Genomic DNA, 24783 nt, shown 5'->3' with positions numbered 1-24783 from the left:
AGTTCTGGACTGCCAAGAAGGCCAATGGCATTTTGGGAGGTATAAGTAGGGGTATTGCCAGCAGATCGAGGGACGTGATCGTTCCCCTCTATTCGACATTGGTAAGGCCTCTTTTGGAGTACTGTGTCCAGTTTTGGGCCCCACACTACAAGAAGGATGTGGGAAAATCGGAAAGCGTCCAGCGGAGGGCAACAAAAATGATTAGGGGACTGGAACACATGACTTATGAGGAGAGGCTGAGGGAACTGGGATTGTTTAGTCTGCGGAAGAGAAGAATGAGGGGGGATTTGATAGCTGCTTTCAACTACCTGAAAGGGGGTTCCAAAGAAGATGGATCTAGACTGTTCTCAGTGGTAGCTTAGCTGATGACAGAACAAGGAGTAATGGTCTCAAGTTGCAGTGGGGGAGGTTTAGGTTGGCTATTAGGAAAAACTTTTTCACTAGGAGGGTGGTGAAAGACTGGAATGCGTTACCTAGGGAGGTGGTGGAATCTCCTTCCTTAGAAGTTTTTAAGGTCAGTCTTGACAAAGCCCTGGCTGGGATGCTTTAGTTGGGGATTGGTCCTGCTTTGAGCAGAGGGTTGGACTAGATGACCTCCTGAGGTCCCTTCCAACCCTGATATTCTATGATTCTATGACTGACTGATACCTGAGCCGTGAATTGGCCCATCTCACCCTAGTCTCAGACATGTTTGTGACGTTCTCCTGGTGTTATCTGGACCGGTGATCTGTTAGGTCACTCCAATCCTTGACTCTGGGAGCCAGCCTTACCCTGCTCTGCTGTGAGAACCCCCACTCCTGGGCTGTTCACGCACAGCCTCTAGCATGTAAGCTGTTCCCAGCTACATGAGTGACAACTTTTGGCCAGCTGCTGCTTGGATTGTGCAACCGAATGACACTAGTCAATATCTCTGGTCCCTAGGCAAATATAACCCTAAATATAATAGATATTATAATATAATATAAAAAGGCAAATATAACCCTAGGAACCTCCATCTTGCAGTGTCCAGTTATGCCCAATGGATGCTGCAAGCTTATATGAGTTAATTAATTTAACAAAGAAATTTATATGTACCAGGCTTGTTATCCCAAGGGGAGTCTTTGACACACTTCAAACCAAACGCACTGCTTCAGGTAGTATAAACAAACAAATTTATTAACTACAAAAGATATATTTTAAGTGATTATAAGTCAACGCACAACATGTCAGATTTGCTCAAATGAAATAAAAGCAAAACGCATTCTAAGCTGATATTAATACTTTCAATGCTCTTACAAACGTAGATGCTTCTCACCACAGGCTGGATGGTTGCCATTCAGCCAGGCTCACTCCTTTGATCAGCGCTTCAGTTGCTTGTTGGTGGTGTCTGTAGATGGAGTGGAAGAGAGAGAGCATGGCAAACATCTGTCCCTTTTATCATGTTCTTTCTTCCCTCTTGGTTTTGCCCCCCCGCCATTCAGAGACAGGTGAGCATTACCTCATCGCAGTCCCAAACTGACCAAGGGAAGGGGGGGTGACTCACTAGAGAGTCCAACAGATCCTTTGTTGCTGCCATGTCCTTTGTTCCTGTGGGGCTGCACTGGGTTTGTACCATACATGCCCCGATGAGGTGTGAACTGCCTCTCTGCTTTTGGAGAGTTATGCCTGGGCATAACTTAAAACTAAGCCATGAGGACACATTTTCAGCCTCATAACTATATACATGAAATTACAACCTATAACATTACTATAACAACAATGCTCAGTGCATCATAAGCTGTCTGAAGATACCCGACACGACAAACTTTGCATTGGATACCATACAATCATATTATAAGGATGAACATGGGGGTGCAGGGTGTTCCCCTGAGGTACAGCGTGTCACAAGGAGCCCTCTGATTTTGCTGATGCCCATGAGCAAAAGCCAAGGGGCTGGACACACCAAGCAGTCTATTTGCTAGGCTTGCAGGTTTCCCTTGAGAAGCCGTGGCTACCATTCTCTTTATAATAGCCATTGCTCTCTGTTTCCCTGCTGCCAATACTGGGCCTACCTGCAGCTAACTAGCCCTCAGCAGAGCATGTGTGATTACAGGCAGATGGGAGGCTCTGGTCTCTAGAAATGGCCCACCTCAAATGTATCCTGACAAATTTCAGTCTCCCAAGTGGCTCAAACTTTCAGCAAGACCCAGTCCAGCTTGGCTGAATGTCACTGTGACATCCTGGCACCCCAATATTCACCACTGTCATGTAATTAGGATATGTTTTGTACAAAGTATGCCTTGTGAGGTATCATTCTAAAAGTCTTGATCTACTAGACAGTAATATATCATTGGATTGTATGTGCTATCATTGTATGTGCAGTTACAAAGTTTGGGTATGTATTTGTTACATTGGCCATTATCTTTGAAAATTCGTGGCTATTGGGGGAGGTCCCGGATGATTGGAAAAAGGCAAATATGTTGCCCATATTTAAAAAAGGGAAGAAAGAGAACCTGAGGAACTACAGCCTCAATTCAGTCCCCAGAAAAATCATAGAGCAGGTCCTCAAGGAATCCATTTTGAAATACCTCGAGGAGAGGAAGGTGATCAGGAACACTCAACATGGATTCACCAAGGGCAAGTCATGCCTGAACAACCTGATTGCCTTCTATGATGAGGTAACGGGCTCTGTACATATGGGGAAAGCGGTGGATGTGATATATCTTGACTTTAACAAAGCTTTTGATACGGTCTCCCACAGTAAACTTGCCAGCAAGTTAAAGAAGTATGGATTAGATGAATGGACTATAAGATAGATAGAAAGCTGGCTAGATTGTCAGGCTCAATGGGTAGTGATCAACGGCTCAATATCTAGTTTGCAGCTGGTATCAAGTGGAGTGCCCCAGGGGTCGGTCCTGGGGCCGGTTTAGTTCAACATCTTTATTAATGATCTGTATGATGGGATTAATTGCACCCTCAGCAAGTTCTCAGATGACACTAAGCTGTGGGGAGAGGTAGATATGCTGGAGGGTAGGGACAGGGTCCAAAGTGACCCAGACAGATTGGAGGATTGGGCCAAAAGAAATCTGATGAGGTTCAACAAAGATAAGTGCAGTCCTGCACTTAGGAAGGAAGAATCCCATGCACCGCTACAGGCTGGGGACTGACTGGCTAAGCAGCAGTTCTGCAGAAAAGGACCTGGGGATTACAGTGGATGAGAAGCTGGATATGAGTCAGCAGTGTGCCCTTGTTGCCAAGAAGGCCAAACGGCATATTGGGCTGTATTAGTGGAAGCATTGCCAGCAGATTGAGGGAAGTGATTATTCCCCTCTATTTGACACTGGTGAGGCCACACCTGGAGTATTGTGTCCAGTTTTGGTCCCCCGCTACAGAAGGGATGTGGACAAATTGGAGAGCATCCCACGGAGGGCAACAAAAATGGTTAGGGGACTGGAACACATGACTTATGAGGAGAGACTGGGGGAACTGAGGTTATTTAGTCTTTGAAGAGAAGAGTGAGGGGGGATTTTATAGCAGCCTTCAACTACCTGAAGGGGGGGGTTCCAAAGAGGATGGAGCTAGGCTGTTCTCAGTGGTGGTAGATGACAGAACAAGAAGCAATGGCCTCAAGAAATCTCCTTCCTTAGAGGTTTTTAAGATCAGGCTTGACAAAGCCCTGGCTGGGATGATTTAGTTGGGGATTGGTCCTGCTTTGAGTAGGGGGTTGGATTAGATGACCTTGTGATGGGTCTGGCACCACAGGGCCCCTTTGTGGCAGAGGTGGGTGGGGTGTCGGTACCGCGCCACTCTCAAGTTCCCATGTCTGCCCCTTCAAGGGTTTCCTGATGTGGCCTAATGGCTGGTCTCCCCACACTCATCCCTTGGTTGGGGTAGAGGGCCCTAACAACCCGAGTCCATATAATATGCTCGGGTATCCGAGCAGTGTGGCCCAATGGTCAGAGACCATATAACTCGCCCCGAGTCTCAGAGTAGTGTGGCCCAATGGCCAGATTCCATGCAGCTTGCTCCAGGTCTCAGGGCAGTGTGCCCCAACGGCCAGAGTCCATATAACTCACTCCACGTGTCAGGGGGGCTAGTAAGGGGACCCGGGCCCACCCTCTCCACCAGGTCCTGCTAGTAGCAGGATTTCCCTTGCCCCAGCTCGGTGGGGATCTGCCCGCAACACACCGAGCATCCTTGCAGCTTCAACACTGTTTGTCTCTAGAGTTCTCCTGGGGCACTTCTTACCAGAACCGCTGGCTTCTCCACTTCAGGGGGTCCTCTGGCCTGCTCTCCTCCCATGGCGTCCTCCGTCTGGGCTTCAGGGTGCATCCTGGCTTGGCTGGCCACTGGATCTGGGAGTACAGGCAGTCTCTTCTCAGGAGCTGGTGGCTCACCTCCGTCCCCTCCGGTGATCAGCCCCGACTGAGCAGCTCTGCAGGCTTTTATACCTGTTCTCCAGTTGGAGTATGCCCAGCAGAGCTTTCAGGGCATGGCTTCCTCTGCAAGGAGGGAAGGGTTAACCGCTGCGGTACCAGTGCAGGGCCACTCTGCCCTATCACACACCCTCTCCCTTAAAACAACTGCTGGGGCCGGCTGCCCTCGGTACGTTTCCTTCCCCGACCCAGGAAAAGAAGTCTGCATTCCCATGGGCCTTCCCCAGCCGGTGTGACACATGGAGGGAATAGGGTTGGAGGGACAGATACCACAGTATAATCCGGGTGTTCATTTCCTTCATGCTATTGATCCATCTGAGGGGTGCATGATCTGTCACCAAGGAGCTCCCAGCCTTACCTCTGAGGCATCGGTCTGGAGAACAAAGGGCTTGAGAAGTCGGGCTGTATCAGTATTGGCTCCCGGGTCAGCCGTTCCCACAGGGCACCAAAGGACTTCTCACAGTCCTCTGACCACTGGACCTTCCTTGGCTGGGAGCTTCTCGTCAAGTCTGTGAGGGGGGCATTGAGCGTGGCAAAGTTAGGTACAAACTGTCGGTAGTATCCGGCCAGCCCTAAGAACTGCCATACTTGTCTTTTTGTCATAGGCATAGGGTAGTTCCTCAAGGCTTCCACCTTATGTACCAAAGGGCGGAGTCTCCCTTGGCCCACCGTATAGCGTAGGTAGGTTACTTCTCGTTGGCTCAAGTGGCATTTGGCCGGATTCATGGTGAGACCTGCCTTGCCCAGGGCTCATAGCACATCCACGAGGTGTTGGAGGTGTTCCTCCCAGCTAGCACTGTAAATGATGATGTCGTCGATGTATGTTGTGGCGTAGGAACTGTGGGGGCTCAGCACTTGATTCATGAGCAGCTGGAAAGTGGCCAAGGCCCTGTGTAACCCAAAAGGCATCGTTGTGAATTGGTAGAGGCAGAATGATGTGGGAAAAGCTGTCTTTTCACTGGAGGTGGGGGTCAGAGGGATCTGCCAATATCCCTTGGTCAGGTCTAGGGTGGAGATGAATTCTGCCTTACCTAATCATTCCAGCAGCTCATCCAGCCGGGGCATGGAATAGGTATCAAAATGAGAGATTGTGTTTACCTTGCAGAATTCAATGGAGAACCTGACTGTCCCGTCCAGCTTGGGGACTAGTACTATTGGGCTCCGCCATTCACTTCTTGACTCTTCGACCACTCCTAGGGCCAACATCATCTTGAGCTCCTTCCACACGGTCTCCCACATCTTCTTGGGGAGCGGGCGCAGGTTCTCCCTCACTTTGTCGAGGGGGATGGTGGCGATATGATGGCTGGTCAATGTGGTCTTCCCTGGCTGGGTTGACAGGACTGTGGGGAAGGCCGATATCAACTGTTGTACCTGTTCCTGTTGTAGTGGGTCGAGCTCTGGGACTATGGCTGCTGCCCTTAGTTCCATGGGTTCCCCGGCCAATGGTCCCAATTCAGGTTCTTCGCGGTCTCTCCAGGCCTTGAGGAGGTTCACATGGTAGATCTGCGTGTTCCTCCTTCGTCCCGACAGCCAAACTTCATAGTCGATAGACCCTATTCATCTGGTCACCTCGAAGGGGCCCTGCCACTTTGCCAACAGCTTGGATTCAGAGGAAGGTAGCAACGAGAGGATGCAGACCCCCTGCTCAAAACTTCTCATCTTGGCTCCTTTATTATACTGAGCATCCTGGCTACATTGGGCCTTCACCAGGTTCTCTCGTGCCAAGGCTCCCAATGTGTGTAGCCATTCCCGTAGTTGGAGGATATATTGAACGAATCCCCTGACCCAGGTCTCCTGCTCTTTCAGGAGATCTAGGGTCTCCCCAGGGTCTTCTCCCATAGAGGAGTTCGAAAGGGGAGAATCCTGTGGATGCCTATGGTACCTCTCTCACAGCAAAGAGGAGAGCTGGGCGCAGCTTATCTCAGTGCCGAGGGTTGTCGTCCAGAAACTTTCTTAGCATAGCTTTCAGAGTGCCATTAAATCTCTCTACCAACCCATCTGTCTGAGGGTGGTAGACGGAGGTCTTAAGCGCATGGATATTCAGCAGACGGCATAATTCCACCATCAACCTAGTGGTTACGTTAGTGCCTTGGTCTGTCAGTATCTCCTGAGGCAGGCCAACCTGAGCAAGGATCTGTAGGAGCTCGTTGGCAATGATCGGGGCCGTGGTGGTCCGTAATGGTACCACCTCTGGGTACCATGTTGCATAGTCAACCACGACCAGGATGTACTTGTGGCGTGAGCTGCTCTTTTCCAAGGGCCCCAGCAAGTCCAGGCCAATCCGCTCAAAAGGCGTTCCCATCACAGGCAGGGGCACAAGGGGGGCTTTCAGTACCCCCTTCGGGCTGGCCTTCTGGCACTTGGGACAAGAGCTGCAGTACTCCCGCACCTCCTGGTGAATGCCCGGCCAGAAGAACCTCTGGGCCACCTATTGTAGCGTTTTCTCCCTCCCCAGATGCCCAGCCCAAGGTACGGAGTGGGCCAAGTGGAGCAAGTTCTGCCGGAACCACCTTGGGACCAACAGTTGGCACAGTTTTTCCTTCGTCTGGGGTTCCTGGACCACCTGATAGAGTAGGTCGGTATGGATCTCAAAGCGGGGGCCTTGCTGCCGGTGTCTGGGTGGGTCTTCCTCCTCCAGGACACCCTTTGCTTGCTCCCAGGCCCGGCTGAAGGTGGTGTCCCCCCTTTGTGCTTCTAGGAAATCAGCACTGATATCCAGCCATCCCTGGCTCTCCCCCCACCCAGGTCTCAGCCAGGGCCCAGCCTCCTTCGTGCAGCTCAGAATTCTCCGAGGGCCCCTCCAGAGGGGTGCCTGGCATGGCTTGGCCTAGTAATCCTGGCCTTTTTCATTAGGAGGGTGGTGAAGCACTGGAATTGTTTACCTAGGGAGGTGGTGGAATCTCCATCCTTAGAGGTTTTTGAGGCCTGGCTTGAGAAAGCCCTGGCTGGGATGATTTAGTTGGTGTTGGTCCTGCTTTAAGGAGGGGATTGGAATAGATGACCTCCAGAGGTCTCTTCCAACCCTAATATTTTATTATTCTATTCTAGGATTCTACTGAAACATGTTGTGAGGTTGAAAACACCCACAAGTAGCCTTTCAGGTACAACAGTAAAAAGGCCAAACAATGTTAATGGCTTACTGAGGAAATGCACACAAGCACAAGGATCACTCCAGGAACATGTGCAATAGAAACCTCTCAGAGATAGCAGTATACAATAGGAACTGTTTGACACAGGTCACAGAAAAAGAGCTTTCCAACAAATGGGAAGAAGATATAAAAGAGGGAAATGACATCATGATGGTCCCTCACTTGCCCTACAACAAAACACCTGGAAATACCTGAGGAACAAAGACTGAACTGGGGGAAGTGCTGGACCCAGGCTAAAGACATTTTTTAGCCTGTGAATGGAACACCTGGGGATTCCAAGCTGTAAGAATCTGCAACCTGCTCATATCATCTCTTAGGGTGAGAATCTGCTATTCATATCCAATCTATGTAGTATATTAAGCTTAGTTTGCATTTTGTGTTTATTTGCTAGGTATCTGCTTTGATCTGTTAGCTATCAGTTATAATCACTTAAAACCTATCTTTTGTAGTTAATAAACTTATTTTTGCTTTATCTAAACTAGTGTGTGGGAATCATAATTCAGAGGCAAAGACCGTTGCATATTCCTTGCTACATTGAGGGAGAGGGCGAATTTTATGAGCTTATGCTGTACAGTTCCCTGTGTAGCACAAGATGGTATAATTTCGGGTTTATTCTCCAGATGGTGTGCATGCCTGAGGAGTTGGTTGCTGCCCTAGCTGTAGCCTTCCCATGCAGGGGTGGGTCAGAGTGCCTGCATGTAACTGCAGCCGGGTGTTTCCCTACCTGTATATATGCTGGTGAAAGCGCAGGCTGGAGCCTGGAGGGCTTTGCAATTTGTCACAGCAGTACAGTGTAAGAGGGAACCCAGGCTGGTGGATCAGGGATCTCAGTGGTACCCCAATTCCAAATTGTACCCTGGGGTGAACCTGTCACAGCTATCACCCTGAATGTTGTATTAGGGACACAGTATAACAGTCCCACCCCTGGCCTGACAACCTCTGGACTGTTGAGGAGGATGAAAGTCTCAGGGAAGAACATCAAGCTCGAGTGGAGGGAAACAATCCCATAATTGGGACCATCCTTCCAGACGAGGTAGTGGTAGCCTCTCACACTGAGGATACCCCTCTGGGGGAGGAAACCCCAGTTACTAAAAAGAGACAGGTGATAGTAATGTGGGATTCAATTATTAGAAATAGAGACAGCTGGGTTTGTGATGACTGGGAGAATTGCATGAAGAATTGCTTATGGGTGCAAAGGTTGCAGATCTCATGACACAGCTAAACGGACTTATATGTGCAGTGCTGTGGAGGAGCCAGTGGTCGTGGTACATGTAGGAATCAAGGACAGAGGGAAAGGTGCTGAAGGCCAAATTTAGGCTGCTAATCAGAGTTTAAAGTTCAGGACCTCCTTGGTAGCATTCTCTGAAATACTTCTAGTTCCACGCACAGGGCTAGTTAGACAGGCAGAACTGCAGGGTCCCAGTGAATGGAAGAGATGATGGTGTTCAGAGGAGGGTTTTAGTTTATTAGGAACCTTTTGCGAAAGGAAGAGGCTATTCAGGAAAGATGGGTTCCACCTAAACTGAAATGGCACCAAATTGTTGGCATGTAAAATTTAAAAAGTCACAGAGGAGTTTTTAAACTAAAGGCTGGAGGAAAGCCGACAGGTGTGGAGGAGCACATGATTCAGGTGCAGACATTCATTAGGGATGAATTTATTAAAGGGAGAACTCTATATCCTAATAAAGAGGATAGGAAAGAAGTTGGTAAAGTCCAGGTTGGTAAAGTCTAGTGAGAACAGCAATACAGAAAAGAGTCCTATTTAAATATAACACATGAAGGCAATCAACTGAATACTGACAAAATGTACAAGAGCGTATATACAAATGCTAGAAGTATAAATAGTAAAATGTGTGAATTAGAGTGCCTAGCATTGTGAACATATTGACATAATAAGCACCACAGAAACTTGGTGGAATGTGGATAATCAATGGGACACAGTACTACCAAGGTGAACAATATATCAGTGACACAGTGGGTTGTGCTGGTGGGGAGTGGCACTATGTATGGAAGAAAACATTGAGTTAAATAAAAGTAAAAATCTTAAATGAATCAAATGGTACCATAGAATCTCTATGGATAGAAAATCCATTCTTGAATGATAAGAATAGAACAGTAGGAATATACTACCAATCACCTGACCAGGATGATGCTAGTGATCCTGAAATGCTCAGAGAGATTACAGAGGCCACAAAGGCAGAAAACTCAGTAAAAAGCTATGTCATAAATATAAAAGGAAGAGTAAACACCTTAAAATCCCTCCTGGCCAGAGGAAAAACCCTTTCACCTGTAAAGGGTTAAGAAGCTAGGATAACCTCGCTGGCACCTGACCAAAATGACCAGTGAGGAGACAAGATACTTTCAAAAGTTGTGGGAAGGGAGAAACAAAGCTTCTCTCTCAGTCTGTGTGATGCTTTTGCCGGGGACAGAACAGGAATGGAGTCTTAGAACTTAGTAAGTAATCTAGCTAGATATGCGTTAGATTCTGATTTCTTTAAATGGCTGAGAGAATAAGCTGTGCTGAATGGAATGGATATTCCTGTTTTTGTGTCTTTTTGTAATTTAAGGTTTTGCCTAGAGGGATTCTCTATGGTTTGAATCTAATTACCCTGTAAGGTATTTACCATCCTGATTTTACAGAGGTGATTCTTTTTACTTTTTCTTCTATTAAAATTCTTCTTTTAAGAAACTGAATGCTTTTTCATTGTTCTTAAGATCCAAGGGTTTGGGTCCGTGGTCACCTATGCAAATTGGTGAGGATTTTTAATCAAACCTTCCCCAGAAAGGGGGGGGGTAATGTTTGGGAGGATTTTTGGGGGGAAAGACGTTTCCAAACGGACTCTTTCCTAATAATAATAATACCGGTTAGACGTTTGGTGGTGGGAGTGAAAGTCCAAGGGCAAAAGGTAAAACAGTTTGTACCTTGGGGAAGTTTTAACCTAAGCTGGTAAAAGTAAGCTTAGGAGGTGTTCATGCAGGTCCCCACATCTGTACCCTAGAGTTCAGAGTGGGGAAGGAACCTTGACAAGCTATCTTCATATTGACTGGGAACATGTCACCTCAGGAAGGGGTGCAGAGATAAAAATTCAAGCCACTATTAATGACTGTTTCTTGGAGCACCTTGTCCTGGAACCCCCAAGGCGAGAAACAATTCTTGATTTGGTCCTAAGTGGAGCAAAAGATCTGGTCCAGGAGGTAAATATAGCTGAACTACTCAGTTATAGTGAGCATAATGTAATTGAATTTATATCTTTGTAGAGGGGGAAACGCCAAAGAAACCCACCACCCTAGCATTTAACTTCAAAAAGGCAAATTACACAAAAACGAGGAAGCTAATAAAACAGAAATTAAAAGCATCAGTCACAAGGGTGATATGCCTGTAAACTGCTTGGAGACTATTCAAAAATACCAGAATAGAAGCTCAAACTAAATATATACCCCAAATAAAAAAAAAAGTAAGAGGACAAAAAAATCTGCCATGGCTAAAAAGCAGAGTAAAAGTGGTTATTAGAAGCAAAAACACATCCTTTAAAAATTGGAAGTCAAATCATACTGAGGAATATAGAAAGGAGCATAATTCTGGCAAGTGTAAAAGTATAAGACGTCATGCCAAGAAAAAAATTGAAGAGCAGCTAGCTAAAGACACAAAAACTAACAGCAATTTTTTTTGAAGTACATCAGAACCTGGAAGCCTGCCAAACAGTCAGTGGGGCCACCAGACAATCAAGGTGCTAAGTACTCAAGGAAGACAGGGCCAATGCAGAGAAGCTAAATGAATTCTTTGCATTGGTCTTCACAGCAGAGACTGTGGGGAGATCTCACCTAAGCCATTCTTTTTAGGTGACAAATCTGAGGAACTGTCTCAGACTGAGGTGTCAATAGAGGAGGTTTTGGAACAAATTGATAAATTAAACAATAATAAGTCACCAGGCCCAGATGGTATTCACCCAAGAGTGTCAAAAGGACTCAGATATGAAATTGCAGAACTTCTAACTGTAATATGTAACTTGTGGTCTAAACCAGCCTCTGTACCAGATGACTGAGGATAGCAAATGTAAAACGCATTTTTTTAAAAAGGCTCCAGAGGCGATCCTGGCAATTACAGGCCGGTAAGCCTAACTTTAGTACCGAGCAAACTGGTAGAAACTACAGTAAAGAACAAAATCAGCAGAACACAATTTGTTGGGGATTATCAGAACACAACACTGGGGATTGGTCCTGGGGATTCTGGGGATTGGTCCTGCTTTGAGCAGGGGGTTGGACTAGATGACCTCCTGAGGTCCCTTCCAACCCTGATATTCTATGATTCTATGAACACAGCTTTTGTAAAGGGAAATCATGTCTCACCAATCTATTAGAATTCTTTGAGGGGATCAACAAACATGTGGACAAGGGTGATCCAGTGGATATAGTTTTGTACTTGGACTTTCAGAAAGCCTTTGCAAAATCCCTCTCCAAAGGCTCTTAAGCAAAGTAAGCAGTCACGGGATAAGAGGGAAGGTCCTTTCATGGATCAGTAATTGGTTAAAAGACAGGAAACAAAGGAATAAATGGTCAGTTTTCACAGTGGTGAAAGGTGGATAGTGGCGTCCCGCAAGGATCTGTATTGGGATCTGTGCTATTCAATGTATTCATAAATTATCTGGAAAAGGGGGTAAACAGTGAGGTGGCAAAATTTGTGGGTGACACAACATTACTGAAGATAGTTAAGTACAAAGCAGACTATGAAGAGATACAAAAGGATCTCCCAAAACTGGGTGATGGGGGAAAAATGGCAGATGAAATTCAATGTTGAGAAATACAAAGTAATGCACATTGGAAAACATAATCCCAACTTTACCTCCAAAATGATGGGGTCTGAATTAGCTGTCACCACTCAAGAAAGAGATCTTGGAGTCTTTGTGGATAGTTCTCTGAAAACATCCACTCAATGTGCAGTGGCAGTCAAAAAAACTAACAGAAAATTAGGAACCATTAGGAAAGGGATAGATAATCAGACAGTAAATCTCATAATGCTGCTATATAAATCCATGATATGTTCACATCTTGAATACTGTGTGCAGTTCTGGTCATCCCACCTCAAAAAAGATGCATTAGAATTGGAAAAGGTGCAGAGAAGGGCAACAAAAATGATTAGGGGGATGGAAGAACTTCCATATGAGGAACTATTAAAAAGACTGGGACTGTTTAGCTTAGAAAAGAGACGACTAAGGGGCTATAGAATAGAGTTCAATAAAATCATCAGTTATGTGGAGAAAGTGTATAAGGAAGTGTTATTCATCTCTTCACATAACAAGAACTCAGGGTTACCTCCTGAAATGAATAGGCAGCAGGTTTAAAACATACATAAGGAAGTACTGCTTCACACAGCACACAGTCAAGCTGGAACTCCTTGCCAGGTGATGTTGTGAAGGGCAAAAGTAAAACCGGGTTCACAAAAAAATTAGATAAGCTCCTGGAGGATAGGTCCATCAATGCGTATTAGCCAAGATGCTCAGGGATGCAACCCCATGCTCTGGGTGTCCCTAATCCTCCAACTTCTAGAAGTTGGGACTGGACAACAGAGGATGAATCATTTGATGACTGCCCTGTTCTGAAGCCCCTGGCATTGGCCAGAATCGTAAGACAGGATACTGGGATAAAAGGACCATTACTCTGGCCCAGTATGCCCATTTTTATGTTCTTCCCAGTTCCTCAGTGGAGGATGATATCCCCAGAGGAGTGTGGTACTCTCCAGCATATCACATTTATCATCCTCAGAGAACACAGGTGAAGCAAAGATCCCCGATAACTTTGAGCACATCAGTTTCCTTGCTCCAGGCTCCAGTTGGCCCATTGGAAGGTCTTGATGAGCCAGTTCCACTTCTCTCAAGGACCTTGTTACCACAGGATGCAAACGGGAGAGAAAGGACGCTCCCGATAGTGGCGAATTGACCCTGTTCCGATTCAATGGGGACAGTGCAAGCTTATGGGACCTGGGGCATCAAGACAAAGGGGTGTGTGTAGTCTGAGGAGAGGCGGATTTTCAGTTTATGCTACAGCAGGCTAAATGAATGAGGAGAGGTGTGCTGCCTGCAAGCTTATTACAGCCAGAAGCACCCATCTGTTTCAGGAGCTCCCAGCTTGCTCTTTTCCTCCTGTAATTGTGAAATCTGTTTCTTTCACCTGCAGTCCCTTTGGGATGGAGCAGTGAGGATAGTGAGAGCTTATCATAGAGCAATGTGTTCATTGCAGTCAGACCACCTACAAGCGCCTGCACTGCTCCACAGAAGCCTGCCCTGATCCAGGACTCTGCTCCACGGCAGTTCAGAACACTAATAGCTCAGGGACCTGCTACCAAAAATAAATGGGATCCCATTGGGCATTTCAAGACAGACCTTGCAGGTCACGAGCTGCCCAAAGGGACCTTGGAATGAAAGCAGGGAGTGAGGCTTCTGTAGATGAGAGAGCTCTGGCCCTCGGTCTCTCACAGGAAGCAAGAAGTACTGTGCAGTGCACGAGCAGGAGAGAAGCACACCGTGAGAGCAGCAGATAAACACTGTATCAGCCCCATGGAAACCAGCTAAACCAGCTGTAGACAGAGAGGGTCAGATATATTTAGCCAGAGAGATTACAAGATTGCTGAGAAAAGGGGCTAACAGAGTGAGGAGGGGATTAGTGAAGATAAGAACCCAGCGAGAAAGCGAGAGGCATGCACGTGTGCGCACACACACACACACACGGCCTGCCACATCACACTCCCTCTCCCCTTGTCGTGGAGGTCCGGGAAGATGTGCACTCTGCTCTGCTGTTGGCAGCAGCTGATTAAAGCTCCCACAATGCCCAGTCTTGCTCAGCTTCATGTAGTTCTTAGTTCATCTCCTACACTGCTGCATACTCTCTGGGAAGGGAATGTTTACAATAACACATCCACGCTAGATACAGAGACTTCCTTAGGTGAGGCATGGGTTTCACTTTGTGGTCAGAACCCCTGAACAGCAGCTTCCAGCCTTTTCCAGACCTGGAGGCATTATAGTGACAGATATGTGGCAGGAGGGGTGGCCCCCTGCCCAGTGCAGGGAGCCCAGCTACTCTGCAGTGAGCACATTCACTCCTGAGTGTTGTTAGATGTCCAGCTGCATGTGTGTGTTCTCCCTGTGTGCTGCCCCAGCTCTGCGCAGAGAGCTGGCACAGCAGACCTTGAGTGAACCACCCAATGACCACAAGATCCATTAAGGTACAAAGGCACCAGGCCAGGTTTATTGTCGATGGAGCATGGTACTAGTATCCCGCAGACTCTACCAGACCACTAATACATGTGTGCCCATAACAATGGACACAGCTTAGTGAATGGCTGGACTTTCCATTCCCCCCTCAGCTGGACCACTCTCTCAGAGATACCTCTTTATACCCTGATACAAACAAGTTACGTACTGCCCCTCTGACATAGTTAGCCACTGCCCCCTGATGCGGCTAGTTATCACCCCTCGCCTTGTACATGTTGGTTCGATCAAAACATCTCAATTCATCACACTGTCATCCCGACCTTATCTTTTAGGAGGGGTCAGTGTGTTCCTGTTATCTGTGGGGAATGTTTTTGTACCATCCTTGATATCGGGGTGTTCTGGTACCACTCTTCTGGAATGTGTTGGCGTGAGTGCTCTGTGCCTAGTGCTTCGTAGGAATGTGTGTGTCTGCAATACCCACCCCACTCTTGCTGGGTTCTGTGAGCCTGCAAGCAGGCAGAGCCTGGTGTTTGCTCACCGCCTGACTTTTGCTAACTTTGCTTTATATCAGCAAAGCCTGCCCACTGCTTTAGCTCAGGCCTCATGCCCAGCCGCTGATACAAGGGCTTATATCTCAGGCTCTCTTTCTACTACACTCAGGTGCTGCTGCCATCTCTGCCAAGCACTTGGGTTGGCAGCTAGTCAGCACTAGGAAGGCTCCTGCACCCCTTTAGCCAAGCCCCGGGCTGGAGTTCATTTTCTTACCTGCCATGACCCTTGTTCTGGTCCTTTGGGGTCCCACATAAAGTTTTGTGAATTTGGAGAGAGATTCTGCCCAACATAGAGCCTGAACTGGCCTGGGGCCTGTCTCATGAAGTCTATCCCTTGGGCCACATACACTGAGCAGCTGGACAGATTTGGCCTTTCATGAGCACATATATGAGCCCTGTTGGAACACAGTGACTGAAAGGAAGCAGAACTTTAGTCGGTGCACCCCCTGCACTCCATATAGATGGATTACACGAGCTATGCACCAGGCCATGGTGGAACACGCAGTCATTACACAAGCTGAAAAGGAGTATTTGTGGCACCTTAGAGACTAACCAATTTATTTGAGCAGACGCTTTCGTGAGCTACAACTCACTTCATCGGATGTATACTGTGGAAAGTGTAGAAGATCTTTTTATACACACACAGCATGAAAAAATACCTCCCCCCACCCCACTCTCCTGCTGGCAATAGCTTATCTAAAGTGATCACTCTCCTTACAATGTGTATGATAATCAAGGTGGGCCATTTCCAGCACAAATCCAGGGTTTAACAAGAACGTCTCCAGTGAGAAACTGTTGAATTGGAATTCATTTGCAAATTGGGTACAATTAACTTAGGCTTGAATAGAGACTGGGAGTGGCTAAGTTAATTGTATCCAATTTGCAAATGAATTCCAATTCAACAGTTTCTCACTGGAGTCTGGATTTGAAGTTTTTTTGTTGTAATATCGCAACTTTCATGTCTGTAATCACGTGACCAGAGAGATTGAAGTGTTCTCCGACTGGTTTATGAATGTTATAATTCTTGACATCTGATTTGTGTCCATTTATTCTTTTACGTAAAGACTGTCCAGTTTGACCAATGTACATGGCAGAGGGGCATTGCTGGCACATGATGGCATATATCACATTGGTGGATGTGCAGGTGAACAAGCCTCTGATAGTGTGGCTGATGTTATTAGGCCCTGTGATGGTGTCCCCTGAATAGATATGTGGGCACAGTTGGCAACGGGCTTTGTTGCAAAGATAGGTTCCTGGGTTAGTGGTTCTGTTGTGTGGTGTGTGGTTGCTGGTGAGTATTTGCTTCAGGTTGGGGGGCTGTCTGTAGGCAAGGACTGGCCTGCCTCCCAAAATTTGTGAGAGTGTTGGGTCATCCTTCAGGATAGGTTGTAGATCCCTAATAATGCGTTGGAGGGGTTTTAGTTGGGGGCTGAAGGTGACGGTTAGTGGCGTTCTTTTATTTTCTTTGTTAGGCCTGTCCTGTAGTAGGTGACTTCTGGGAACTCTTCTGGCTCTATCAATCTGTTTCTTCACTTCCGCAGGTGGGTATTGTAGTTGTAAGAAAGCTTGATAGAGATCTTGTAGGTGTTTATCTCTGTCTGAGGGGTTGGAGGAAATGCGGTTGTATCGCAGAGTTTGGCTGTAGACAATGGATCGTGTGGTGTGGTCAGGGTGAAAGCTGGAGGCATGTAGGTAGGAATAGTGGTCAGTAGGTTTCCAGTATATGGTGGTGTTTATGTGACCATCGTTTATTAGCACTGTAGTGTCCAGGAAGTGGATTTCTTGTGTGGACTGGACCAGGCTGAGGTTGATGGTGGGATGGAAATTGTTGATGGTGGGATGGAAATAATAACATCAGCCACAATATCAGAGGCTCATTCACCTGCACATCCACCAATGTGATATCATGTGACATCATGTGCCAGCAATGCCCCTCTGCCATGTACATTGGTCAAACTGGACAGTCTCTACGTAAAAGAATAAATGGGCACAAATCAGATGTCAAGAATTATAACATTCATAAACCAGTCGGAGAACACTTCAATCTCTCTGGTCACACGATTACAGACATGAAAAGTTGCGATATTACAACAAAAAAACTTCAAATCCAGACTCCAGTGAGAAACTGTTGAATTGGAATTCATTTGCAAATTGGATACAATTAACTTAGGCTTGAATAGAGACTGGGAGTGGCTAAATCATTATGCAAGGTAACCTATTTCCCTTGTTTTTCCTACCCCCCCGCCCCAGACGTTCTTGTTAAACCCTGGATTTGTGCTGGAAATGGCCCACCTTGATTATCATACACATTGTAAGGAGAGTGATCACTTTAGATAAGCTATTACCAGCAGGAGAGTGGGGTGGGGGGAGGTATTTTTTCATGCTTTGTGTGTATAAAAATATCTTCTACACTTTCCACAGTATGCATCCGATGAAGTGAGCTGTAGCTCACGAAAGCTTATGCTCAAATAAATTGGTTAGTCTCTAAGGTGCCACAAGTACTCCTTTTCTTTTTGCGAATACAGACTAACACGGCTGTTACTCTGAAACCTGTCATTACACAAGCTGTGCACCAGGCCATAGGGGAACAATGCACATTTACATCAACTGGTCTTTGAAGATGTATTTTCTCTTTATTTTTCCCCTTGCTGGATGTTTTCTGTGGGCAGAATGACACACTGGGAGCCTGCTAAATGACTAGCCTATCTCTCAGGGGAAGAAGCCTCTGTCTTCATTTAATTTTATGGCAAACATCACTAACAGCCTCATCAAGACCTAAGAGGACTTTGTTCATTTGCAGCCCACAGTAGCACTGAACTAGCCTTGAAGCGATTACCCTGTGCGTATGGCTAGGGAACCCTGATATAATTGCTAAACCAGCTAGATCCTAGTGGGCAGTCAGTGTCCTGCATCAGTGTAAGTTCACTGCTTTCCAGATCACAGCAGAAAGCAGTTCCTGGAGGTCAAACCTTCCCTGGGCAAAAGATGAAGTGCTACATCCTGATGATGAGGAATGAAATTGCCAGGTACCATCTCTGTCAAGATCCCTCTGAAATGAATTCTTGAGAAGGAATCAGCCAGATATACAAAGAGGATTTACTGTACACCTAGGATTTGCCTTTCAGAGCCATGTGCTGGGGCAATGCAGGCCAACCTTAATGAAAGGTCAAACCAAATCCTGGTGGTTTCAGCAGTTCGTACCTGAGCCCAGCCAGGCACTCTCTGCCCTGTTTACACTGGACCAGATGGACTGGGAACAATGGACCAAATTAATTCCTGGTGTAACTCCACTGGCTTCACTAGCGCTACAGCAGGTCTGCTCCACTCACTGCAATGGAACTCCAGCCTGCAGAAGAGACAGCTTGCTCCCACTAGACCTGCCCAGGGCACAGACAGCAGCTCCTGGGCGTGGAAGGGCTCTTGGTCATGCTGGGGACAGGGGCAGGCAGCTGCTTGCCTACAGCAATAGGATTGGTTATGAGCCCTGGTTCAGTTAGCCTGGAATAGGCTAAAATGTGATTGGGCTCAGGGACCAACATCTCTCCCCCATGCCCCAGAGAGAGCATTTACTGCGGGGCCCCCTTCTGACCACCCAGAGTTGGGCTCTGAACCAAGGATTTCGTCCTCTCATCCTGTTGAGTCTGATCCAGGCTCTGAGCTCTCTTCCTTCCCACACTCCAGGGTCCCCTTTGTACAGTGAGCATGGAGTTGGGGGGCCTGGATGGGTGTACAGCACAGTCTTGGAAACAAGGAAGGGAACAGCCCTTTAATGAGTAGCTGCCTGTATTAAGTGTAGGCATCAGCAGAGGGCGCCAGAGAGTTTCCTCTCAATTGTATTGCAAATTGGCTTTTCCATTTGTCACTGAAATTAACAGGGTCCTGCCCATTGACACAAAGAACAGTTATCTGACAGACAGCTGGACAATCAGACAGACACAGAGAAATGCCAGAGTTGAGTGTTGGCCTCATTTTGCTTAACCAGTTATAGAACAGCCATCTTCCTCTCCTTGGTCCCGAGAGCCCCAAATACCTCCAAGTGATTCCCACTATGCGTGAGCACTCCTCGCCTGCCAGCTGCCCCTTGACTGCCCTCCACACGGCCTCTGAGTGGCCCCCTTGCCCTATCGCAGTGGGTCCTCTCCCCTATAATAGATGGGTGGCGCATACGGGTGCTGACGTTTATTTCCTGCTCTGTGACGGAATGCCATCATGGGCACCTGGGCCCAGACAGGGGCTGGGATCCAGGGGGCCAGGGCTGCAAGGTGATACAGACATCCTGCTCTCTCCCGGTGGTCTGGCTCTCAGCAAGTGCTGGCTGTCTCCTGCTCTGTGCCAGGCTTCATTGTGGGTTGGGCTGGCTCCATTCAGCCAAGGAGCATGAGAGGCCTGGCAAGAAGCTGGCCTTCATGGGATGCAAGCGCTGCCCAGTGGGAAGGGTAGAGCAAAGGGCAGAGCACCAGGGTTTACTGAACCATAAGTGAGGTTCTTGCTTCATACACTTGGGCCTTCGGAAACAAAGAGATTCCCAGGAAAATCCCTCAAGTGACTTAGCTCTGCCCCACAGCAATGCTACTGCCCCATCTCCTGCTGAAATATGCTCCCCAGGAGCTTTGTTACATGATGGGGCTGGCACCTACTTATTGCTCTGTGGTGCTGATGCCTCATCACCGTATTAACCTTTAATGTGAGTGCTCGAATCACACTGTCTGGGCCTGGGCGGTTGGTAGACAAGAGGCCAGAACTGTACCTTATGCCCCAGGGTAATGCCTGGCCATGGACTCCCAGATTTGACACTGTGTGGTGCTGAGTGCCTCTTAAGAGGAGTGGGAGCAATGGTTGCTCTCTTCAGATCTCCATGCACACACCCAGTGGGTAGGGCAGGACTCTGCCAGGCCTTGCATAACACAGCTATAGGGCAAGGAAGGAGGGGCTCACCAACCCTGCCCAGCAGCTCACATAAAGGCCAGGCAGAACTGCAGTCTCTGCCCTGCTAATTCCTCCCCGAAAGGTGCAAGGTACCCCACAGGGGGCAGAGAAGCACCAAGAGCAGGGGGGTGCCCTGACTGCACCCCTTGAAAGATGTAGCAGTGCACGCCATCTCCTAGGCAGAAAGTCTCCGGTGGCCCCCTCCTCACCACACCTCCTGCACTCCCTTCACATAGTGCTCTCCCATATACACCCACCCTCAGCATCACTCCCACCATTCAATCCATCCCCCACATGATGTCCCTCCCAAGACACTCCCATACACCCAGCACACACAATCAGAGCCCTCTCTACCCCTGTGCCCACCACTCACTGAACAAACAGACCCCCCCACACACATTCCGTGTACCCATTGCACATACACAGCTGGGAACAGTCAATCGCTTCTCCCCCGCCGTCATACTGCGCACAGCATCTGAGCTTACCGAGTCACTGCCATGTGCTCCCTATCAGCCCTTCAGTTCCTGTCTCTTGGAGCCCTTGATTCACAGCCTCGCTCCATTCAGAAGGCACTGGGTTGGCTTTAAACAATCTTGGAATCACTTCTTCTGGAACATCCAGTTTTGCCTGAGTCCCCTTAAGCAAAGCTGCAGGTCTGACCCCAGAGACAGACCTAGTACACTTCAACCGGGGGCAGTAATCACTCTAACCCTTGAGTAGGCTGCATTAACTTTCTCTCTTAAAAGCAGGAGCTTTTCATGCAGTAGATGCGAGAGGGATCATCCAATCCCACCATTTCACACCTGTCATTGCCAGCTGTTCTTCATCTGGCTCCAGCTCACATGCTCCAAATGTACGGTTGTGCAGCGTACCCGAAATGACAGGCCCGCAGCCCTGGTGAGTCTGGACATTTCAGCCTCTCTGCCACCCCACTACATCATGGGCCAGTAGGGCTATGCATATACTGGGCCACTGCAGGAAGCCCGCTCGCTTTCTCAATACCTGTTTGAGGGCTGGGAGGATGGGGACCACTGCATAGTCTCCAGTATTGCTGCTGCTAGTGATGCTAGCAAGTCAGAGCCACTGAGGCAGGGTGCCTGGGGAAGAAGCAGCCTAGTCACCAGATGGGTCCCCCTGGTACTGGGACTTCATCAACCTGCATGTCTGCAGTGAAAGCCTGATCTCCCAGCAGGATCAAACTGTGGATCTGTCTACTGATGAGGCTGGCTGGCTATTCCAAGGCATGTGACAACTTGAAACAGGCTGCTTGCTGGTACTATAGGTCTGTGGCAGCAGAGGAGACTTTGCATGCCTTTACCCTCCTTTCAGGATGGATCCCAAAGCCCAGGGCTCTCACCCAGGACCATTGTTCACTGGGGGCTGCACTCACTAACTTGACACACAGCTCCCTGCTTGCTGCAGTGCACTGATTCTCCATGTGGCCCCACGCTGACATGTGAAAGCCCCACCTTTGGAGTGGCTATCCCTTCAGAGAGCTTGTTCCTGCACATTGGCTGCACTCTCACAAACCTCAGCAGAAAAGACCTTTTTCTTAGGAGAATATAAGTCTCTTTATGTTTTAGTGAGAACATTAAACTCTGTTTCACCTGTTTTGACGGGGGCCATAAGGTCTCTTAACAGAGCAAATATGTACGGTTCAATTACTGTGAGACAAGCAGCTCTTTCCCTGCCTGATTCTGCATTAGCCTGGTCTTGAGATTCCCTTAACTGTTCCTCATAAAATCTGAAATTGTCTGTAGCTTCATCAGCGGGTGAGCCACATAATCCAGCTGCACTGCAGGGACAGCTGCTGTCGCTCTTTTCCTTTTGCTGTGCACAGACATGCTGCATTCAATGATCTTTCCTAAAATTCTCTGGGTCTCAACATTGTTACCTGACCATCATGTTTGGAGTAAGTGTTAAGGTTCTGTCTATACTATACTTCTCCTTCTCTTAGGAGGAGATGGATTGTTTCCTCTAACTCACCCTCAGCCCAAACATAAAACTCCCTCAACGGTCGGTGTGTCGCTCACTGCAGAAGTCAGGGTCAGTTCCCCGGGCAGCATCCTAGGATAGCTCTCCAGCTATGCTGACTCGACTGTTGCTAGCTCCAGTATGACTAGTGGGCAGCACTGTGATGTAACAGTCAATGCAAGCTAGACCTCCAGTGTTTTCCCACAAGCCCCCAGCAAACTCCCCGGGTGGTCAAGCCTGCAGCCTACTTAGTCTTCATTTGTAAGCAGTGTCACCTATCAGGTCACATCAGCCTACGCAGTATGCAGGTCCCCAGTCACCAGCTGCTTCCCATTTCCACAGCACTCTCAGTATCTAATCCAGGGCCCCACTGTCTGATAATGGCCTCTGAGTGGCAAATTGCTGTCTACTGACTGCAAATCCACTGGGTTCAAAGGGAAAGTATACCCAGCACAGCACTTTCAAGAGAATTCACCTGCAGAAGCAAGAAAGTTTATTCCAGGCCAGGGAACCCAGTTCAGAGCCACTCCCCAGAAACTCCATTCACACCAATTTCAACAAGTATACTGGGGCAGAGTCTCTGCCCTACTCTGCTCCCTTTGATCCCCACAGGTGGCACAGAGGGCCTGGAGACAGACCCTGTCATAAATATAAAGAAAAGGGTATTAGGTTATCTTTTGTTTTAGCTTCTGTACCCCTTACAGGTAAAACAATTCAGTACAGCTGCCAAGGAGGGATTTTATGCTACCCTTCTCCTTATATTTATGACAGACTTTAAACCCCTACCTGGGATTCCTCCTTGGGGAAAACCTTTTGGAGCTGGGCCTGCCCTGCCCCACACCTGCAAAGTCATTTCACATGTGCGGTTTGAGTGAAAAGCAGGAGTTACACTGTCCCAAGCCAGAATGGGACCCAGTGTAAGTGACTCACAACTAATGAGGCAGTGGCAGGGTAGATCCGGGCCCTGGCTCTGGCATGCTTGCTTATGCAGCTGACCTGGCATCTCACACAACTGCTGTTACATTTATAATTCAACTCTAGATTCTCAAATGCGATTCCAGATTAACCCACTGTGAAGTGATGGCAGAGGGCTAGATCCACAACTGGGCTCTGCTGAGTCACCATGGGAGTCTAGATCCATTCATGAACCTAATGGCTCCCAAGTGCCAAGTGAGTCATGTGTGAGAGTCTCTTGGGAGTTTTCACTGTGTGTGGCCCTGGGGGACAGCAGGAAAGTTAGTACAAACAGCAAAGAAGTGGAGCAAAGAAAGGCCTTGGTAGATTCAAGAAGTCCCTCAGAGCTCTTAGAACGGCACAGTGCCCTCCCATGCTGGGTTAGAATCACCATCCCAGAGACTCATGGACAGAAGGACAAAATCCTAGTGTGCAACATCTCACAGTGCTCCCATGATGACACATGCACCTCTCCTAGTCACTGACCATGAACACCACCAGGGAGCACAGGCAGGAGCCAGGTGCTCATCCCTTAAAGGCTTGTTGGGATGAGGAGAAGAGGAGCATTGTCACTGGCTCTAGTGCCAGTGGATTTGGACCCATTTCTGCCTAGGCTCCCCGCTAGGCCTCACCTGGATCAGCAAACACATTAAATGCAGCCTGCTGAGGTGTTAAAACATGTTAGCTGAGCAAGCCTCTGCCCTGAAAACGGGTCTGAGAGCAAGTGACCATGTGACCAGGAAGCCATTGAGGTCTAGACATTACTGACATGCTCTCAGGGTTGTTCCGATCCCCAACCCTCAGCCCATCTGGATACTTTTATTTGTGTGGTTTATTCACAGGGGCTGCAGATTTTGGTGATGGCCATGAGGGTGAGTGGATCCTAACTGTCATGTGACCAAGATGTTAGCCATTTGAAGCTTTGGCCAAAGTCACATGATTGGGTGCAGAAAATGAAATTAATTCTCTCCCCAGGCTCCTGTGGGCAAGCCCTGCTCACAGCAGGATAAGCAGCCAAGGAAGCTGCGGGACTCGGCTGCACCTAGCACTTGTTGTTAAGGATGAATTCTTTTAAAAGAAGTTTATGCAGCAGGGGGAAGTTGTAAGGACATGGGAGAGGTTTCTTCACCGCTGCCAAAGGTTGCTCAGGAACTTCCTCAGCAGCAGCAGCAGAGACAGAGACAACCAAGAATAGGGATGATATTGTTTCCGTTATTATGGAGACACCAGGCGTGGCTCCAAACATTACATCAGTTAGGGCCGAGCTGATTTTTGCACATAACATAACACAGCAATTCAGCCTCTGGGGGAATGTCTACAGCAGAAACTACAGCAGCACAGTTGCAGTGTAGACACTACAGTGACGGAAGGAGTCTGAGAGGTGGTAGTGAGGTCAAGAGAAGAATTCTTCCATCGACCTAGCGGTGTCTGCACCAGGGCTTAGGTCCATTAATGACATCCTACAGGGTGTAAAATTTTTCACAGCCTGTCAAGGTTCCTTCCCCACTCTGAACTCTAGGGTACAGATGTGGGGACCTGCATGAAAAACTCCTAAGCTTATTTTTACCAGCTTAGGTTAAAACTTCCCCAAGGTACAAACTATTTTCCTTTTTCCCTTGGACTTTATTGC

The 24783-nt window shown here is 47.9% G+C and overlaps 1 long non-coding RNA gene across 1 annotated transcript; it reads right to left on the bottom strand.

The window, feature by feature from the left end:
* Positions 1-1134: 1134 nt before the first annotated feature.
* LOC142072984 (uncharacterized) lies at positions 1135-23048 on the bottom strand. The gene is made up of 2 exons (XR_012669623.1): positions 20711-23048; positions 1135-4460 (listed from the first exon to the last, which is right to left on the bottom strand). It is a non-coding gene; the product is annotated as an uncharacterized LOC142072984 (long non-coding RNA).
* Positions 23049-24783: the final 1735 nt, after the last annotated feature.

This window comes from Caretta caretta, chromosome 8 (assembly GCF_965140235.1).
Source record: "Caretta caretta isolate rCarCar2 chromosome 8, rCarCar1.hap1, whole genome shotgun sequence".
Taxonomy (NCBI): Eukaryota; Metazoa; Chordata; order Testudines; family Cheloniidae; genus Caretta; species Caretta caretta.
The sequence above is the reverse complement of the archived record's forward strand: the minus strand, read 5'-3'. Positions and strand labels throughout refer to the sequence as shown.